Genomic DNA, 22,696 nt, shown 5'->3' on the forward strand with positions numbered 1-22,696 from the left:
GCCGCACATTCGAGCCGCGCAGTATGAGGCCCGTTGCCACGGTTCGCGAGGCTGCCGCTGTCGGATGTTCGAGTCCTCCCTCGAGCATGGTGTGTGTGTGTGTGTTGTCCGTAGCGTAAGTTAAGTCAGATTACGTAGTGTGTAAGTCTAGGGATCGATGACCTCAGCAGTTTGGTCCCATAGGCACTTACCACCAATTTTTTTCAACCGCCAGAGGCTGCTAATAATACACTCCTGGAAATGGAAAAAAGAACACATTGACACCGGTGTGTCAGACCCACCATACTTGCTCCGGACACTGCGAGAGAGCTGTACAAGCAATGATCACACGCACGGCACAGCGGACACACCAGGAATCGCGGTGTTGGCCGTCGAATGGCGCTAGCTGCGCAGCATTTGTGCACCGCCGCCGTCAGTGTCAGCCAGTTTGCCGTGGCATACGGAGCTCCATCGCAGTTTTTAACACTGGTAGCATGCCGCGACAGCGTGGACGTGAACCGTATGTGCAGTTGACGGACTTTGAGCGAGGGCGTATAGTGGGCATGCGGGAGGCCGGGTGGACGTACCGCCGAATTGCTCAACACGTGGGGCGTGAGGTCTCCACAGTACATCGATGTTGTCGCCAGTGGTCGGCGGTAGGTGCACGTGCCCGTCGACCTGGGACCGGACCGCAGCGACGCACGGATGCACGCCAAGACCGTAGGATCATACGCAGTGCCGTAGGGGACCGCACCGCCACTTCCCAGCAAATTAGGGACACTGTTGCTCCTGGGGTATCGGCGAGGACAATTCGCAACCGTCTCCATGAAGCTGGGCTACGGTCCCGCACACCGTTAGGCCGTCTTCCGCTCACGCCCCAACATCGTGCAGCCCGCCTCCAGTGGTGTTGCGACAGGCTTGAATGGAGGGACGAATGGAGACGTGTCGTCTTCAGCGATGAGAGTCGCTTCTGCCTTGGTGCCAATGATGGTCGTATGCGTGTTTGGCGCCGTGCAGGTGAGCGCCACAATCAGGACTGCATACGACCGAGGCACACAGGGCCAACACACGGCATCATGGTGTGGGGAGCGATCTCCTACACTGGCCGTACACCTCTGGTGATCGTCGAGGGGACACTGAATAGTGCACGGCACATCCAAACCGTCATCGAACCCATCGTTCTACCATTCCTAGACCGGCAGGGGAACTTGCTGTTCCAACAGGACAATGCACGTCCTCATGTATCCCGTGCCACCCAACGTGCTCTAGAAGGTGTAAGTCAACTACCCTGGCCAGCAAGATCTCCAGATCTGTCCCCCATTGAGCATGTTTGGGACTGGATGAAGCGTCGTCTCACGCGGTCTGCTCGTCCAGCACGAACGCTGGTCCAACTGAGGCGCCAGGTGGAAATGGCATGGCAAGCCGTTCCACACGACTACATCCAGCATCTCTACGATCGTCTCCATGGGAGAATAGCAGCCTGCATTGCTGCGAAAGGTGGATATACACTGTACTAGTGCCGACATTGTGCATGCTCTGTTGCCTGTGTCTATGTGCCTGTGGTTCTGTCAGTGTGATCATGTGATGTATCTGACCCCAGGAATGTGTCAATAAAGTTTCCCCTTCCTGGGACAATGAATTCGCGGTGTTCTTATTTCAATTTCCAGGAGTGTACTTCTTCATTTATAACCGGTTTCAATCTGTAGGCCATTTCAAAGTCACTTCAAACAGCTTACACGACAACTTTGAAACTCTACCGGCAACCGAGGGCTGTATTCTGCCTTGCGCGTCTAGCACGCAGGTAGTTCTTATGGCAGCGATGATTGCGTTATACTTGGGTTTACTCACACAAGTGTGTGCATCAGCCGGTGTCCCATCGTTCTTGCCTAGAGGAATTTGTTGTTGATTTCTTCTCTAGCGATGGGGTTCTCTGTCCACGCCATGATGTCCGTCGAGTCTCATAAAACTATTCCTTGTCTGGATACCTTTCGTTTCAGTTTTGACAAGTATACGTGTCACGTTCAACCTGGCTCTTTACAAATTCACGATTGGTTGGTCGATACGATTTGCGCTACAGCTGATCAGGTAGATACTACTTACTTTGATGCTGATCTTTATGTATTTTCTGTGAACTTTCAAAATCTCTTGCCAGTAGGCCCGCTTCTCTCTCGGATTGATTCTCAAATGATGTTTACACGTCATGATGGTTCCGTTAGTCCATACCTTCTTTCAAATGTTGTGATCGAGTATTTTCTGATTGTTGTTGTTGTTGTTGTTGTTGTCTTCAGTCCTGAGACTGGTTTGATGCAGCTCTCCATCCTACTCTATCCTGTGCAATCTTCTTCATCTCCCAGTACCTACTGCAACCTACATCCTTCTGAATCTGCTTAGTGTATTCATCTCTTGGTCTCCCTCTACGATTTTTACCCTCCACGCTGCCCTCCAATGCTAAATTTGTGATTCCTTGATGCCTCAAAACATGTCCTACCAACCGATCCCTTCTTCTAGTCAAGTTGTGCCACAAACTTCTCCCCAATCCTATTCAATACCTCCTCATTAGTTACGTGATCTACCCATCTAATCTTCAGCATTCTTCTGTAGCACCACATTTCGAAAGCTTCTATTCTCTTCTTGTCCAAACTAGTTATCGTCCATGTTTCACTTCCATACATGGCTACACTCCAAACAAATACTTTCATAAACGACTTCCTGATACATAAATCTATATTCGATGTTAACAAATTTCTCTTCTTGAGAAACGCTTTCCTTGCCATTGCCAGTCTACATTTTATATCCTCTCTACTTCGACCATCATCAGTTATTTTACTTCCTAAATAGCAAAACTCCTTTACTACTTTAAGTGTCTCATTTCCTAATCTAATTCCCTCAGCATCACCCGATTTAATTTGACTACATTCCATTATCCTCGTTTTGCTTTTGTTAATGTTCATCTTATATCCTCCTTTCAAGACACTGTCCATTCCGTTCAACTGCTCTTCCAAGTCCTTTGCCGTCTCTGGCAGAATTACAATGTCATCGGCGAACCTCAAAGTTTTTACTTCGTCTCCATGAATTTTAATACCTACTCCAAATTTTTCTTTTGTTTCCTTTACTGCTTGCTCAATATGCAGATTGAATAACATCGGGGAGAGGCTACAACCCTGTCTCACTCCTTTCCCAACCACTGCTTCCCTTTCATGCCCCTCGACTCTAATAACTGCCATCTGGTTTCTGTACAAATTGTAAATAGCCTTTCGCTCCCTGTATTTTACCCCTGCCACTTTCAGAATTTGAAAGAGAGTATTGCAGTCAACATTGTCAAAAGCTTTCTCTAAGTCTACAAATGCAAGAAACGTAGGTTTGCCTTTTCTTAGTCTTTCTTCTAAGATAAGTCGTAAGGTCAGTATTGCCTCACGTGTTCCAACATTTCGACGGAATCCAAACTGATCCTCCCCGAGGTCCGCATCTACCAGTTTTTCCATTCGTCTGTAAAGAATTCGCGTTAGTATTTTGCAGCTGTGACTTATTAAACTGATAGTTCGGTAATTTTCACATCTGTCAGCAACAATCTTCCATCCAAAGTGGACGATAAATTTCTTAACTCGGAGTTGTTTCCTTTTGGAGTCGTTCGGCATATCTTGCCGGAACGCTGATCTGCACAACATCCCTTGCAGTGTTATAGTTGTAACCGAACCGTAGGAATGTCTGTTCAAAAGAACAGTCCTTCACAGATGAACGTTTGTGGTTGCCGCATTCCCTTGTAATGCAAATGGTCATCTCAGATCCAATTGCCCGCGTCGCGTTATGGTTTTAAAGTCACCCTGTGAACATTGTCGTCCGTTGACATTACCTGAAGTAGTGTCTGCGCAATCTGCTGTCAGTACTTTTTCAGCTTTAGAGGACGTTGGGGAGACATTACCCCCACTCCGCGTGACTTTCTGTCGTTACCGGCGCCTGCTGCCGTTAAGACGCCGGCACCGCTAGCACAATTTAAACAGCAGCAGACTTAGGATGGTGAAGACTTTTAGGTCACCCCTCCACAATCTCGCTTCTTCCCTTGGCAATGATTTGAAACCTGGCGTTAACTGTGATTTTTGTTTCGCCAGGGATGACGTGGTTGGTTCTGTTGATGTTCTAATGAGTGTTGCATCTGCGTCCTCTCCAACCACCGGTGGCAACGTCTGCTCCCATGGGTTCCGATGATTTAACGGGGAAATCCTGTCCCTTCTCCTTATCAGTGTTTCCACGTATTCCTTTCCTCTCCGATTCTGCACAGAACCTCCTCATTCCTTATCTTACCAGTCCACCTAATTTTCGACATTAGTCTGTAGCATCACATCTCAAATCCTTCGATTCCCTTCTGTTCCGGTTTTCCCACAGTCCTTGTTTCACTAACATACAATGCTGTACTCCAGATGTACATTCTCAGAAATTTCTTCCTAAAATTAAAGCCCATATTTGATATTAGTAGACCTCTCTTCTTCAGGATTGCCCTTTTTGCCATTCCTAGTCTGCTTTTGATGTCCTCCTTGCTCCGTCCGTCATTCGTTATTTTACTGCCTAGGCAACAGAATTCCTTAACTTCATCTACTTCGTGACCATCAATCCTGATGTTTCTCGCTGTTCTCATTTCTACTACTTCTCATTACCTGTGTCTTTCTTCGATTTATTCTCAAATGGCTCTGAGCACTATGGGACTTAACTTCTGAGGTCATCAGTCCCCTAAAACTTAGAACTACTTAAAACTAACTAACCTAACGACATCACACACATCCATGCCCGAGGCAGGATTCGAACCTGCGACCGTAGCGGTCGCGCGGTTCCAGACTAGAACCGCTCGGCCACCCTTTCCGGCGATTTACTCTCAATCCATACTCTGTACGTATTAGAGTGTTCATTCCGTTCAGCGGATGATGCAATTATTTTTCACTTTCACTCGGGGTAGCAATGTTATCAGCGAATCGTATCATAGATATCCTTTGACTTAAATTTTAATACCACTCCTGAATCTTTATTTTATTTCCATCATTGCTTCCTCGATGTACAGATTGAACAGTTTGGGCGAAAGACTACATCCTTGTCTTACACCTTTTTTAATACGAGCAGGAGGATACATAAAATCAATAATGACAAGAGACAAGCAAGAAAGTGCACATTTCTTCAATCCTTAGCTCCAAGAATTTTTTTCCTCTCTTACCTTGTTACAGCTTTACATGGTGTGCTTTCCCTTCTGCGAAAGAATCTTTTCGCATATCAAAGTCCGTCAAACGTTTTGCTACATGAAAAATCGAAATGTCGTTGTTTAATACTGAAACAGCTGTTAACACAAATAATACCCAAGACTGGTGCGGTTTCTCGATCTGATTACGTCTATTTTGTCACTGTCTGTTAGATAAAACAAAATAGGCCTTTCTAATACTGCAGCAATTTTGTAACACACCAAATAAATGAGACTGTTTTGGCACAAATGGTCATTTTTATAACACGACAGAGTATAATTCACGAAGTACCATTATGAAAAGCCTATTAGGCCTACTACAAGCAAAAAGCTTTATGTTAGGAAATAGTTTCACATTTCATTCATACGCCCCACTTTCTCAAGCAGAGATTGAAAAGTAGTATTACGAAATTTTTATATAAACTTGGAATCGTCTTATTATTCCATAATTTGTGTGATGTCCCCGTTTCTTCTCCTTCCTCGTTCTAACAAACAATCTTGTCATCACCAATTCTGTAGCTATTCCTGCCATTGTCAAAATTTGTTCGCCGATTAATTTCACTAACCCTGCCAGAATCAAAGGTTTATTTATCCCGCGATTATTCTCCGGTTAGGCGTTGTTACAAGGTCGTACAATTCGTTTCACACGTTACTTCCAGAATAGAACTTAAACGACTACTAGCCGGGCACTGTACAACTGGTTCTTACTAGTATAGCGATCGGGCCAAAAATTTTCTGTCAAAATTTCAGTTTCTTGGATACACCTCTCACCTGTTATTCCTTTAGTCGTTTATTTCCATTCTAGTGGTCTGAATATATGGATTTCGCTAGTAATTGGAACAACGCTGATCATTCGCCAACCTAAGAAACCACATAATTAAACAGCGATTGGCATTCTTCCGTCTGGCTTTACTCCGTTCAGCTCGTATAGCCCCGTCCCCTGTTGTCGAGAAAAGTTTATTTCTAGATGCGACGAGTATTCTCCTGACAGAGACATCACGTACACTATTCACGCATTCAGAAATCAACTTAAAATGTATTCAAAAACAACAGGGATGCGCTTCAAAATCATATGAAAAATCGATTTGTGAAACAAGTTGTTTTTCCTCAAGAATATGAATTTGGCGGCCCCTTTTCCCGGAACCATCTAGCTGCTTGCTGCGACTGCTTGCACAGCCAACGCCACATTCCTGTAGCAAGAAGCGGGAGAATCTACTATTCAAACATGACTCAACTGCGCATGCGCATGAGCCCGCTCGTAACTCCTAAAACGAATCTAATGTAAACAGTTGCGACTTCACGCTCAGCGGAGGAAATTAGCTGTCATGAAGCATTACATTGTCTTCCTAAAGCCTTTGACACATTTTGCTGTTGGCAGACGCTTGAATGACCACTGTATGTCGTCCTTCAATATGGCACATTTCCTTTGCAATTTAAGTTATTTTCGTTTTCTTCTCTTGTTTACGTTTTATTGTTTAAGTATTATTCTGCAGTGGTATCCTTTAATAGGAAATATCCTTTGTTATAGAATCGGTTCTTACCAGTCAAAATTATAAAAAATTAACAGAAAATTAAAACAATGAAAAATTCTAAAAAATGCAAGGGTATTTTGCGGTTTTCTCCCGGATGAAAAAATTCCCGGGTTTTTCCCGGGTCTCCCGGTTGTCCCTGATCGTATGCACCCTGATATTTTATGCTATTTGATGCCAAAGTTTTAATTTGCCATTCAAGCTTTAACGAATGACTTTCAGATACCTCATGAAGATATGAGGACTGCAATCGGTCTAAGAAAAAAAGTATTTGTTAAAAGCTCTAGGTGGTTGAGCCATGGGGATTTTTTAAGTACTTCCGAGCTGTGGTGAACCCCAGGTCGAACATTATTAAAACCGACAAATTGCAGGGACGGATGCCTGACTGTAAATGGAAGAAAAAAGTCCCATGTACATCTGTCCGAAAATGTACTGTTTACGTGGAACGACAACAAATCGTCCCGTAACACAATACAGAGATGCATCGCATCCATGTCACAACAAATGTTCATAGTGGTCACCATGCGATTGCAGATGATAGGGATAGTACAGGCTGTCATACAGGATACACTCAATCGTACTTCAGTTTACATTATGTTGGTGGGCCACTTGCCTTGAGCTTGTTCTAGGGTTCGCTCCAATATCCTATAGAACCCGTTTCTCCAAATCGGGTGTCGCACAGTTCCCTGCCCCCCCCCCCCCCCCCTCGCCCTGAAAAAGCCCGTGGTCACACAAAAGCCCAAGAAGAAGGGCTTGAAATGTTGTGCGATGCTATTAGTGGTGTATGTGAGTGTATTTGTCCTGGTACTGCCGTGCTGCCTCCCGACCGTTTCCATCTGCTTGGCTGTATACGAACACCATCTCGGCTTGTTCCTGACAGGAATATCGGACCAATCTACTGCTTACAGTACGGTGCGTCAATCACACAGCCTGCAGAACACAAGGAAAACGTGGCACCTGGTCAGAGGAACTGTCATTCGGCCGGTCTGGAACCGCGCGACCGCTACGGTCGCAGGTTCGAATCCTGCCTCGGGCATGGATGTGTGTGATTTCCTTAGGTTTAAGTAGTTCTAAGTTCTAGGGGACTGATAACCTCAGACGTTAAGTCCCATAGTGCTCAGAGCCATTTGAACCATTTTTGAACTGTCATTCGTTAGCGCTGCCTTCCCTGGAACGGTGCATTGTCGGACACATGTCCATTGGACCTGTTTTCCTCCGCTTCTACTCCGGAATCCGTCACTGCACTTTCCCGGTTTCATTGATGTTCATCCCGTATATAACTCGAAAATAGGCCACTAACTTACCAAGCTGTGTGGCATCACCTGTAGAAAATATACCATGTTTAGGAAGTCTGTGAAGTACCATTTTCATGACACTTTCTCGACCCTCAGTAGCTCCAAGTTACAGAGCTACAGGAACATGGTTCGTAAAGTCATAGGCGTCGCAATACTTCATCGGCTATTAACGCTCTTCTGCTCCGGCGTCGAAAAAAAGGGCAACAGTCCATCGAGTGGTGAACGTCGTACGATGAGTTGTCGAAATATGTTAAAAGGACCCCCCCCCCCCCCCATCCCCAAGCTTTCTTTCCGATACTTTTTTTTTAATCCGGCTGAAGAGCGATGAGAATAGCACGAGAGGGGATGAGAGAAAGAGAATCAGAATGAGAGAAAGCGGAAACACAGGCCGGCCGGAATGAGTTGCGGGGAGTACGTGCTTAATCACGCAGATGACGCGTCGCTCCAGCCCACCGGAGGAAATGTATTACCGTAGCCCTAATGGCGGCCGCGGACGTGCGCCGACTGGCGAAAAGTGAAAGGACGGCTGAAACAAAAATAAGAGTGTGCGAGCGAGCGAGCGGGCGGAAGCAACCGGCGAAAGCGGGGGAGAAGCGGACAGAGGTGGGCGGCGCGGCTCGGCTCGGCGCACCGTATTTATTGCGGTGGACTGGAGAATTCCCAGCCCTCCCTGGAAAACAAAGCCCGCCTTCCAGGAGTAGCTGGCGCCGCGTCGCGGATCCCAGCCGCCTCCTCCCGTCCACCGCAGTAATGACGGTCCCACAGTAGGAACCGCTGCACGAGCCGCTACGTGTTCTATTGAATCGCGAACAACTCCGCCACACTTCCTACACCTGGTCGCCAAGATGGTGCCGGAGACGCAAAGTTTCCCTTACAGATATTCTTGACTGACATTATTGAGTCCGACACTAGAGGCACGTTGTCTTATTAAAGTCTTCATCCATTTGTTTAGCACACAAGAACGCGCTAGACGCGTCGCATTAAGCCTATGACTCTCCACAAAAGTGTAACGTAAACAGCTCAAACGAGATGAAACTTCAGGCCTTTTAACTCCAAATCATTACGCAACGAGTAAGTTCTCCTTTTTGAAATTTTAGAGGTATTACTGTTTATTTAGCTGTCTGGCGATCGGAATTTTAAGGGAGACAACTTCAACAGATCACTTCTGACACAAAAATAAACCGTCTTCTGAAGTTCGTGATGCCCCTGCAATTAAGGGTCATCGACTTGGTTTTACACGTGACCAGAATTTGTTATAAAAGACAATACGATGCATATAAACAAAGGTTTTTGGTTCGCAACAATAAAAGTTCCTAACTACGCCTTACACACCCACAATTTTGTAATCCAGTTGACTATTTGTCATTTCGAAGAGGTCGCTATTTAAATGATCTTGATTCTTTCATCGACACCAATTTCAGCTTTTACTAGTGTCTCATATAAATCATTAATTTACGCAAATTCTAACTACAGTCAAAAACTGTTATAACGACGTCGAAGGGACTAGCGGTTTGCGGTCGTTACAGCATATAGTCCACAAACCGGCTTTTGCTTTGTTTCTTGATAAAAATTTAGTTAGGTTTAAGTAGTTCTATGTTCTACGGGACTGATGACCTCAGAAGTTAAGTCCCATAGTGCTCGGAGTCATTTGAACCATTTTTTTGCTTACGAACACGCTGAAGTAGTTTCTTCAGCTTCGCAGCTTCGCGACGATGTATGCAACCGGCAGGCACGTGGGAGATTGGAGAGGTCTGTGCGAATTGTTGCTATGATGGCAGTTGCCTCGCCCAATGCCTCACCGTGCTTTTGTTCTGTCAGGTCTCCGTAGACAATCTGTAAACACCTATGAATATCTGCGACGCTCTGATTTTCCTCGAAAAGAAACTAGGTGATAGGCCGTGAGGTTCTAGGCGCTACAGCCTGGAACCGAGCGACCACTGCGGTCGCAGGTTCGAATCCTGCTTCGGGCATGGATGTGTGTGACGTCCTTAGGTTAGTTAGGTTTACGTAGTTCTAAGTTCGAGGGGACTGATGACCTCAGATGTTAAGTCCCATAATGCTCAGAGCCTTTTGAACCATTTTAAATATTTCGTATCAGTAAATTTTAGACTGTCATAGAGTTAAAGCTTCAAAAAGTAGCAGAAATGAATTACACTTTCAGCATTTACAATACAGTATTTGTGGAGAGTGACTGAAGAAGAGCTTTTCTTGTATTTATGTATTATGTTCAACAAGAAAATGCCAACCAAACGTAAAAGCCTTTAATAAGTGAAGAAAGAAGTAGCAACAATTTAAATTGTTCAGTAATGTCAAACACGGTCTTGGATAATGATTGAGATAAAATGCTGAGCATATTCAAAACTTGCTTGTGTCATGAATGACACAACTTCTTCCCAGTTACCGTATTAATTACAAAACATAATCAGCAGTAGCAAAACGAAAAGACGGTATTCTGTAGGTAAATTACAAGACGACCTACACTTTCTGCTATGTTTCTCTTTAAAATGTTGCTCAAATGTGATGTACATCACTTAACACATCGAAAATATCTCGCATAACAGCGAAACATGAATACCAAATACACACACTATTATTCCACTTGCCGGTCATTGTGACCAAGCGGTTCTAGGCGGTTTAGTCCGGAACTGCGCTGCTGCTACAGTCGCAGGTTCGAACCCTGCCTCGGGCACTGATGTGTGTGCTGTCCTTAGGTTAGTTAGATTTAAGTAGTTCTAAGTCTAGGGGACTGATGAACTCAGATGTTATGTCCCATAGTGCTCAGAGCCATATGAACCATTACTATTCCACTTCTGCGCTTTGAAAAAGTAACACATGTTGGAATTTAATTTTTTAGTTTTCTACAATCACAGCAAATACAGAGGTGTTTAGTTTTTAACCAATTGATACGGCTTTAAAACGTAATACATTAACGCAAGCTACTGTATATTGTCCTGTTGTTTCTTTGCTTGCTGCATTTAAGATATGCGTGCATTTGACAATGCATTCGTTTTAACACCTGATTTGAAAGCAACATCTGCAGAAAACAAGAGCTATAAAAATTGTTGTTAGTATTCCGCAAATACGTAACAAACAAATATGAACACTGGACGTTATAGCCGATATATTTATCCGAAAATGTAATTAAAAATACGTTGTTTTATTTATAAGCAGCAATAACTGATATCGTACTAAGCGATTGTTAAATGTATCGCTTACACACAATTTAGAGAGGACCGTTAAATTTCGCTGTTACAACCAATACGTCGTTAAAAGTGATGTCGCTATCACTCCCTACTTCCGCTTAACTTCGGTGTACAGGGTGTCTTTTCTAAGAGCCGTGGGCGCATTTTCTCTTCTGTTTAAACAGATCTTTGCAATTCCGTTGTTTTCGTTGAGTATCTGGAGTCAGCCCGAACAAACGCCAGTCATCGCGTTTTTGATGCGACGCACAATGTCGACGAAAAGCGTCGGTTTGTTCATCATTACAAACAAAATGATTTTTAATCCGGAATTTTATGTGCCTGTTCGGTAGAGCGATCCCAAATTATATTGATTGGCGACTCCGTAGAGTCCTGTGTTCCCAACGACCATATGATAAATGAAAATAGCAGGAAGATCAGCATTGGCCGTTATAATGTGTTAACACGTCCAAACTGGACAAATGAGATGTGTGTATCATCATGTCGTTAAATACTATAAGAAATTGTTCGTCTGCACCATAAAATTTTTTATAAAGAATATTGTGTTTCATGACATTTTGACCAGTTAAATGGTGGCATATTGTACAATCACCACTATTTATATATTTGTCTTCTTGGTTTCAACGTAATACTTTACGTAAATAAAGAACTTTGCAACTCTGACTTCCCACGCCAGATGGCGGTTACTGTGCTATAACAAATGCTGTTATATTTGTCATGTTATTTGCATATTTTTTCTTTTTTATTAGTCCTGTAGTCTGTCAGCTTACAATTTACCTGTAGATTTTTTATTCTTGCGTGTTTTTTAAGCTATTTTGAAAATAGAACGCCAGTGTACGTTGGCAAGATGCCCATTTCCGCCCTCCTTTTTGCTATGCTCTTTTAATGTATAATTTTAAATTTGAAGAATTCAATTAATGATTTGCAAGACTTAATATTATTTTATTTGGCAAGAGATTACCACAAAGTACCATATGTACCGAGGTCTGCTGTATAGGTGAATGTAAAGAGAGGCTCCAGTTATTGTGATCGTTTCATGGCTTATGTTACTGCTAAAAACTAGGCACCAGTGCCTACGAGCTTTAATTTGTACGCTAAAGGTATGTTCTTACCAACATTTTCATTATACTCAGGTGAATTTGTGGTCTTTTGTTTCTTATTCACTGATCGCTATGTGATATGTTTAACTTCCAACACTGAAGATGATCATTATGTGATCGATTTTTATGTTAATAACTCATCACAATTACGACCAATGCTGACCTTCCTGCTAATTTTATTGATCCCAGATTTGATTAGTGTGACATTTTTCTGTCGATATGCATCAACATGGACAGTAAGACACAAAGAATACGCAATACTTCAGCAGCGAGGGCACTGCCCTGGCCCGCGCTGTCTGCTACCGGCAAGAAAGCAGCGCAGCTGAGTGGCTGATGGATTGCTGTTTATTTTTCGAGTATTACCGTCGCTGTTAATACGTAACGATAAAACGAATATCAGACGAGACCTATTTGAGAGTGCTCTATGGAACGGGCATCAAAACTTCCGATTTAAAAATATTTTGTTTGGAAAGGGCAACAAACTGGCATTCTGTTGACACTGGGGGTCGGATGAAAGACGTGATGAGCAGTAATTGTTTGGGCTGCCTCCAGCTACACAATGCAAACACGAAATTTCAAATATCTGCTTCATTTCTTAATAAAGTTCTTCCTCTCAGCACGATCTCTAGCTTTTACTGCAAGCGATCTCCATTTCTACGATCCAACCAACACTTACTTGTAGCTTCAGACACCGACATACCCATATGCCCGCTCTTGCAGTACGATTCGGCAGTGCCCCGCTGCAGAAGATAGACGCGTAGTGTATCGAAGCTTCCAGAATGTCAGTCTCAGCGGCTGGCGGATGCTAATGATAGAGAGAGAGTGCAACCGACAACGTGCTCTTATAAAGGAGACTGTATGTTACGTAAAGTATCGAATTTGGCATTTAACTCAGAATCACAGTGAAACAACATCTACTCATATACGATCTGGAAACAACCGTTTCGATATCAAAGTTACTGTAAAAATCACGCCGGCCGCTGTGGCCAAGCGGTTCTAGGCCCTTCAGTCCGGAACCGCGCTAGTGCTGCGGTCGCAGGTTCGAATCTTGCCTCGGGCATGGATGTATGTGATGTCCTTAGGTTAGTTAGGTTTAAGTAGTTCTGTCTAGGGTACTGATGACCTCCGATGTTAAGTCCCATGGTGCTTAGAGCCATTTTGTAAAAATCCCGTTTGCAGTTAGTAAACAATACCCCATAAAATTATGAATTACGAAAACTTTTGTACGACAAGTCTGCCTGTCTAGCCGCGCGGTCTAACGCGCTGCTTCCCGAGTGGGAAGGCGTGCCGGTCCCTGGCACGAAACCACCCGACGGATTAGTGTCGAGGCCCGGTGTGCTGGCCAGTCTGTGGATGGTTTTAAGGCAGTTTTCCATCTGCTTCGGGGAATGCGGGCTGGTTACCCTTATTCCGCCTCAGGTACACTATGTCGGCGATTGCTGCGCAAACACTGTCTCCACGTACGCATACATCATAATTACTCTACCACGCAAACATTGGGATTACACTCGTCTGGGGTGAGACGTTCCCAGGGAGGTCCACTGGGCGCCGAACCGCACAATAACCCTGGGTTCGGTGTGGGGCGGCGGTGGGGTGGGTGGACTGCTGTGGCCTGCCGTAGGTTTGTGAACCACTGAGGGCTACGGCGGGCGAAGCCTTTCCGTCGCTTCTAGGTCCCCAGTTTCATAAACAATACACATAACACAAGACAAACAAAATTGTAATATTACCCAAACTAAACTAAACTCCGTCCGAACAGGCCTTGAAAGGCCCAACGGTACCGACCGACCTCCGTGTCATCATCAGCCCACAGGCGTCACTGGATGCGGATAAGGAGCGTCATGTGGTCAGCACACAGCTCTCCCTTCCATATGTCTGTTTACGAGACCGGAGTCACTACTTCTGAATCAAGTAGCTCCTCAGTTTGCCTCACAAGGACTGAGTGCAGCCCACTTAACAACAGCGCTAGGCAGACCGGGTGGTCACCCACCCAAGTGCTAGACCAGCCCGACAGCGCTTAACTTCGGTGATCTGACGGGAACCGGTGTTACCACTGCGGCAAGGCCATAATATTACTCAAAGGCAAATACAAAACCAAGTAAAGTCATTGACGACTTCAAGAATGTTGCATCATGTCGACTTACAGAACGCAAACAAAAGTTCTTGTCATCGTACAGCTGTCGCTAGCGATTTCGCTGCTATCTGTCGCTCGTCTCGACCCCTCCACATGAGCGATTTGCCAAATGATTTCAGTAATACGAACGCCACTGCTACGGAAAATAAACAGCTGTGACAAGAAGTAGTTGAAGCTGAACTCCATAGCCCCCCCCCCTCCCCACCTCCGAATGCTTACATTAAATGAGATTTTAAAAAACGAAACATGTAATTAATTGATCTTGTTTTGAAACACTTTTCTTGGGAACTGTATTTTACATTATAGAATTTATTACATTTTTCACTGACGCTAAATGGGTTGTGAGCGTCTTTGCAGTGTTCTTATACAATTCATTTTTCGTTTATTAATCCTCAGTTCCTTATTCTTATAGTTTAACTTCAAGTATTTACAGAATTTGTTCTGCATTCTCGGTGTATCTATGAAAATGTCAATAGCAGCGCTGCTGGTTGGCTGATTAAGCTCTTGTCACTAAAATGTAGACTTTCAAGGCCGGAAATATCATGTCCATTATAATTATCCGGGCTGTTATGCCGTGGTCGGGTGATGAATTTTGTCTCAGTTCCCAACGTTTCGTCTCCGACTGCGGGAGACATCTTCAAGGGGGTCCGTAGGTCGATAGAAGGTCCAACACACCCACTGGCTCGCTACTGACTGCCGCTAAATTCCGTCTCCGCGAGCTCCCGCGCCGCGGTGTGACGTCACGTGTTTTGAAAACGTCAGTGCAATTGGCCGCTGTCCGTCGCCGTCGATCGCCGTTGCCATCACCCAGTAGTGGACGGGTGGTACACATCTTCTTTAACACCGGCATCCATATACCGTTTAATTTCACGCCCTCCTCCTTTCGGTTGAAATTATTTGGGTGTTTAGCGATTTCGATTGCCTCCCTGTAGAGCCTTTCGTAGTATCCGCTTGTGGCCGCTAGTACTTGCGTCTCCTCGAAATGAATATTGTGGTTCCCTGGATGGAAAGCATGCTCCGCAACAGCTGATCGTTCCGTTTCTCCTCTTCTACAATTTCCCTTGTGCTCTTCCAAACGTTTAGAAACCGTTCTTTTAGTTGTACCCACATAAACATCACCACAGATGCATGGGATCCTATACACTCCAGCTTTTTCCAAAGGTTTGCGAGCGTCCTTGGCAGGCTTAAGGTATTCCTGTATCTTCCTGGTGGGCTTGTAAATTACGGTAATATTCCGCTTCGTCAAGATCCTCCCTATTCTTTCCGTTACATTTTTAACAAACTGCAGGAAAACCTTAGATTTTGCAGTAGCCTGTACGTCAGTATGATTTCTGCGTGGTTGCCTCAACGCACGTTTTATTTCGGCGGACGAATATCCTTTCTTCATTAGTGCATTGTGGAGATGTTCCATCTCAGCGTCGAGCAACTCAGGTTCACAAATATTTTTAGCTCTGCCGCTAACGTCTTGATAACACCCCGCTTCTGTTGTGGGTGGTGGTCATAAACTGTGTGACCAAGAACTGGGTTATACGAAATGACAAGGGACTTGCATACAGCTGTGAAAGAGATTTGTCCTGAGCATTTAAATTATAATGTTCGCTTAATATTACTGTACGTCATTCTGTTTAACAAAGCTTGTAATTGTTTCATAAATATCATAAGTCATCCGATGGATCTCAGTCTATCGTGGCTATTACTATGAACGTCCCATCAATACTACTTCTACAGTATAAGTTTCAAAATGCTAATCACTGCAGAATCAGAGAGTGTATTTTACATTATTTCTTAGTATAAATCTCAACTCAGGCTTCAGCTTCACTTCTCAGAGTGGTTCGTGATCCCTGAATAGCTGTTAATCCTAACCTAAAGTTCTCACTCAATGTAGGCAAAGCGAAACTAAACAAAACGACTCAACCAACCGTAATAATAATTAGATATACAAATGACAGCAAAGCAGTCGTATTGCTAAACAGCCAGGCAGTCGTACTGAGTCGACGAATCGCATGCGAGCCATCAGACGAACTGATCACCAATCAGCTACAGACTGCTCCGATTGGCTCACAGTCTAGTGATTTACAAAACAAGTTGTATGCCTGTGTAACGGACCGCTGCGGTTCGTCGCTCGTGTGTGTGTGGCTCTTAAGGGTCCCACTTTATTTAGGGATTGCGCCAATCAGGAAAAAAAACTTTTTTTTCTGATTGCTGGCGCCAGAAACGTTATTGCGATGCAAAATTTTATACAACATCGCTTATCTGTGCGTGATGGACGATGATATCCGATATCATGGCGCAAGATCAGTGAGGCTAACAGCGCTGTTGCAAGCTTTCAACTACGAAGCAGAAACTGCTGCGCGCGGGAACAATAGCCGTCTATAGAGCTGCGACAACAATGACGCGTTGCCACAGAGACGTTTACAGAATTGCGTTACGTGATAGGTTGAGATCAAGCGCCCAGACCACTGCCAGATATCAACTTACGCGAGTTCGGCTATAGCTGGCGACGACGGCGAAACTGTAGCAGGTGAGTTAATGTGAAAGACAGCTATTACATTCTCTTGGCGTGTGCATAACCCAAATAGCGACCCTGGCCGGAGTGGCCGAATGGTTCTAGGCGCTTCAGTCTTTGCAACCACGCCCACGCGACCGCTACGGTCGCAGGTTCGAATCCTGCCTCGGGCATGGATGTGAATGATGTCCTTAGGTTAGTTAGGTTTAAGTAGTTCTCAGCTCTAGGGGACTGATGACCTCCGATAGTGCTCAGTGCCATTTTGAGCCAAATAGCAACGGTCCTATACCTCTGTCGACTCCCGTTAGACATGGGCTGGTCGGAAGCAACTAAAATTTTAGTTCATTTTCACTCGTACATAAACGACGATAACATTTAGTTATTACCGCCAAATTTATGTTTTTAGAGTATGCCGAATCACGTTAACTCGGGTAATATGAAACTACAGAGTGTTCGTTTTTGCAACACGTTTTACACCCGCGAGCTCACAGTCTAACGATTGCCGTTCATACACTGAAAACTGTTTAATTGTTTATATAATCAGTTCCAACGCGTGAGCAGTGGCACAACTTGCACGTGAAAAACTAAAAACCACATCAGTTTTTGCAACTAACTGCAGAGGAGCGAATTCTGTCCAGACAAGCAGCAACCACAGGTTACCTCGGCATACTTCGTCAATATAGTCTGCAGCATTTGACGAGTCGCACACTATTTAATCAGTCTGATACTATCTTCACACAATGTTCATAGCAATATCAGGTGCATGCAGTATTCCAAATTGAAATGTTCGGCAATGGTTGATAAACAGTTCCTTATGACACGACACTGACAGCGAACACGCGACGTATCCACAAGCACTCTTCGACTCCCTGAGTATCTACATATCACTCGCTCTCTTCTTCTCGCAAAGCAGTTGCATTTCATACAGCTATTACAAAAATTTATATGAAACTTAACTGTTGTACACTCAGAACTAACGTAGCATAATAAAAGCGATGCACAGGTACACTTTTTACAACAGAACTAACACGTAATCTGGCAAAGATGTGTATAAATTTCCTACATCGTAGTGATGTAAAAAGAAAGAAGAGAAAAATCAGTATCACTCAGAATTACAGTATCTTCGCTAGAGGACACAGGTGAAGAATTCCCTGATAATCCGCGACACTGAATTATGAACATCGCAGCTAGATTGCTATGCAGTCTACAACGCCTAATTTCAGCATTCATTACAAGTAATAGTATGGGACACATGAATCATCATCGTAACGTGTATTTACGGCTGAGCCCATTTCATATTAATAAAGCTTTACTGGCTGTTGTGGTTGCTGTTTGCTGCTTTCATTTCACAGTTCTCAAGTGTACGCACGGATTCAGGAAAATCAGCACTTCTGAAACACACTCTATTCAGAGACGACATGTTGCGAACAGTAGCTGCGGGAAAGGAGGTGCACTCTCTCTTCCTAGATTTCCGAATCGCGTTAGACACTCCGCAACATCGGTGAGTCCAACTAAGATGATTTGATACGGAGTATCTTCACAACTTGTGATTGGCTCGAGGAGTATTTGGCTGTTGGAACCCAGAACGTTATACTCCACGGAGAATGATCCACAGAAGCTAATATGGTATGTTGTGCTCCCCAAGCAAGAGTAAAAGGATCGCTGATGTCTTTAGTATATACAGGATGAGTCACTAACTACTGCGACCTAGAATAACTCTGAAAGTACGATAGTACCTGAAAAGTTTGTGGGACACATGTTGCATGGGACGACGTGAGCCATAATAAGACGTTGGTTTTTTTGTTGCTCGGTGGGGTGGCTTCAGAGATATGAAGGTCAACTTTGTTTCTTTAAACGGGATGCTATAGTTTTGTACTTATTTTCTGATAGCGGCTATCGAGACTAATCCAATGATGTGTAACAGTAAGGTTCTTGAAGGTCAACGATGATCAAAAAGGTGACGTGAATGTCCATTTACAGAAGGTCAGGAGCATGTCGTTCCACCTTCTGAACAAACTACAGTAGCGATTCTGTGTGGTATGGATTCTACAGTTCCTTTGTAGGTTTGAGGAGGTATGTTGTAACAAATGTCTACGCACAGGTCACGCCATTCCCGTAAATTACGAACCTGCGATTTGCGAGCGCGCATCCACTGCTTGACAACGTCCCAATACGTTACGTCGGGTTCACATCAAGCGCATTTAGTGGTCTAACCATCAACGTGAGCTATCATCATGTCCCTCAATCCACTTTACCACGTTTCTGGCGTTCTGACACGGAAAGTTATCCTACTGGAAGATGGCATTGCGCCGGGGGAAGAGATCATTCATGAAAGGATCTAGGTGGCCCGTATTAATGTTCATGTAGTCCACGGCTGTCATGGTCGGGGCTCGCGTGAACATCGCTCATAGCATAATACTGCCACAACCGACCCGCGTCAGTGACGCAGCGTACGTTTCGATCAATCGTTCACCTGACTAGCGCCGTATCTGGATACGGCCATCGACCTGGCATAACAAGAAACGTGATTCAATCGACGAGCCGACACGTTTCCACTTATCCACAGCCCCTTCTCGATGATTGTGTGCCCAATGCAGTCATAATTAACGGTGTCGTAGGGTCAACATGGGAACAGGTACGGATCATATGTTGCGAAGCCCCATGTTATAGAATTAGCGCTGAACGCTGTACTCGGAAACACCTATGACTGCACCAGCATTTGTCGTCAGCTCTTCCGCAGATCGTAGTCTATCCCCGATCTACAGAGCGGGCAACAGTCTAACCTCCACGTTCTGTGATGAACCGTGGACGGCATGACATGACAATCTGTGCTTTGTCAAAGACGCTTATGTCAGTGGATTTCCTTATTAGCGACCCGTATTGCCGTTAGAATTATTCCCCATTTCGCCTGTATAACGCACTACTGCGATAATTAACCAACCGTTACCATACTGCGCAGCATCAACTATGGTAAATGTGAAGTTCAATGCACATCCACAAAATATAACAATATAACTTGCCCTCCAGTACCACTAGCCGTAGTAATCTCCAAATCGTCGATAGCCTTATACACACAGTCATACGAGAACGTCTTCTGAATCTCCTTTAACAGGGCATCTTCTGAGTGAGAGGCTCAATGGCGTTGAACGAGCGGCTGCACGAAAATAATTACTTATTTAGGGAAAACTGTTGCCTACTTTTATATTTTCCTTACCGCGTCACGTGACCAGAGCTTCACGAGACGGCATTTATTCTCGGTAGTGGATAAGGTCCATTATGTTCTGACTCGTCAGTGTATACAGGGTGGTACAAAAAGGTACGGCCAAACTTCCAGGAAACGTTCCTCACACACAAAGAAAGAGAATATGTTATGTGGACATGTGTCCGGAAACGCTTACTTTCCATGTTAGAGCTCATTTTATTACTTCTCTTCAAATCACATTAATCATGGAATGGAAACACACAGCAGCAGAACGTATCAGCGTGACTTCAAACACTTTGTTACAGGAAATGGTCAAAATGTTCTCCGTTAGCGAGGATACATGCATCCACCCTCCGTCGCATGGAATCCCTGATGCGCTGATGCAGCCCTGGAGAATCGCTTATTGTGTCACAGCCGTCCACAATACGAGCACGAAGAGTCTCTACATTTCGTACCGGGGTTGCGTAGACAAGAGCTTTCAAATACCCCATAAATGAAAGTCAAGAGGGTTGATGTCAGGAGAGCATGGAGGCCACCATGGAATAGGTCCGCCTCTACCAATCCATGTCACCGAATCTGTTGTTGAGAAGCGTACGAACACTTCGACTGAAATGTGCAGAAGCTCCATCGTGCATGAACCAAATGTTGTGTCGTACTTGTAAAGGCACACGTTCTAGCAGCACAGGTAGATATCCCGTATGTAATCATGATAATGTGCTCCACTGAGCGTAGGTGGAAGAACATGGGGCCTAATCAAGACATCACCAACAATGCCTGCCCGAACATTCACAGAAAATCTCTGTTGATGACGTGATTGCACAATTGCGTGCGGATTCTCGTCAGCCCACACATGCTGATAGTGAAAATTTACAATTTGATCACGTTGGAATGAAGTCTCATCCGTAAAGAGACCATTTGCACTGAAATGAGGATTGACACATTGTTGGATGAACCATTCGCAGAAGCGTACCCGTGGAGGCCAATCTGCTACTGATAGTGCCTGTACACACTGCACATGGTACGGAAACAACTAGTTCTCGCGTAGCACTCTTCATACAGTGACGTGGTCAACGTTACCTTGTACAGAAGCAACTTCTCTGACGCTGACATTAGGGTTATCGTCAACTGCACGAAGAATTGCCTCGTCCATTGCAGGTGTCCTCGTCGTTCTAGGTCTTCCTCAGTCGCGAGTCATAGGCTGGAATGTTCCGTGTTCTCTAAGACGCCGATCAATTGCTTCGAATGTCTTCCTGTCGGGAGACCTTCGTTCTGGAAATCGGTCTCGATACAAACGTACCGCGCCAAGGCTATTGCCCCGTGCTAATCCATACATCAAATGGACATCTGCCAACTCTGCATTTGTAAACATTGCACTGACTGCAAAGCCACGTTCGTGATGAACACTAACCTGTTGATGCTACGTACTGCTGTGCTTGATGCTAGTACTGTAGAGCAATGAGTCGCATGTCAACACAAGCACCGAAGTCAACATTACCTTCCTTCAATTGGGCCAACTAGCGGTGATCGAGGAAGTACAGTACATACTGACGAAACTAAAATGAGCTCTAACGTGGAAATTATGCGTTTACGGACACATGTACACATTTCATGTTTTCTTTATTTGTGTGTGAGGAACGTTTCCTGAAAGTTTGGCCGTACCTTTTTGTAACACCCTGTATAGCGATGAAGTTGTTTCACTAGCCTGCGTAGTCACCGCTTTCTGGAATAGAGAGCCAGTTTCTCTACAGTCCGATCACTGATCAGAAACAGTTCCCCTAAGTAGACTTCTGTTAACGGGGTATAAATCGAGACGCCAAACACAGACCACCACCCCCAGCATCCATCGAAGACGACTATATCAGAGGTGTTTTGACGTTCATTTGAAGCAATTGAATTACCTTAAGAAGTTGTTTCAAAAAATGGTCTAAGACAAAGTGCTACAGTACTTTCATACTACAAGTGTGGTGGAATTAGGTCAAGGAAGCGGACCCCCAGAAAACCTGTTACCTCACTACAAGCAAAACGGCGGTACCGATTTTCATTATATTTTAATACCGTTCGCCATAATATCCTAAAAGGAACCAAAATGCAAAACTTGAGTTTCATAAAGATAACTAACAAATTAAATGAATATAAAATAATAGATATGAAAAGAAACCAGAAATTTCAAGCAATCTTATGTTGTAGTCGAAAGTATGTTGTATTAAATTTTCTCAGCGCTGAAAGAAAACCACGACTGTGTTGTTTATTACTATGGAAGTAATAGCAGCCTATCATTTGCACTTTTTGTTACTGCAAAATGCAGCATGTTGCGTTTACGATATACTGTGCTACTTTTTCGGAAGCCATACTTATGAAAACGAAGGAAAAAATTCGAGTGTTAAGAATAAATATTAAGCAAATCACGTGCTTTACTTAATAATCTAGCTGTGCATCTTCCATTAATAGGTATTAAAACAACCGTAATCGGTAAAAGGCTTTCAAAAAGTCTTGATAACATAAATACTGACTGACTGCTGCATTCCCTTCCAAA

At 44.3% G+C, this 22,696-nt stretch overlaps 1 pseudogene; it reads right to left on the reverse strand.

The window, feature by feature from the left end:
• Positions 1–14,275: 14,275 nt before the first annotated feature.
• Positions 14,276–14,393, reverse strand: LOC126289719 (5S ribosomal RNA; annotated as a pseudogene).
• Between the last annotated feature and the right edge of the window lie 8,303 nt (positions 14,394–22,696).

Source organism: Schistocerca gregaria, chromosome 1 (genome assembly GCF_023897955.1).
Source record: "Schistocerca gregaria isolate iqSchGreg1 chromosome 1, iqSchGreg1.2, whole genome shotgun sequence".
NCBI lineage: Eukaryota > Metazoa > Arthropoda > Insecta > Orthoptera > Acrididae > Schistocerca > Schistocerca gregaria.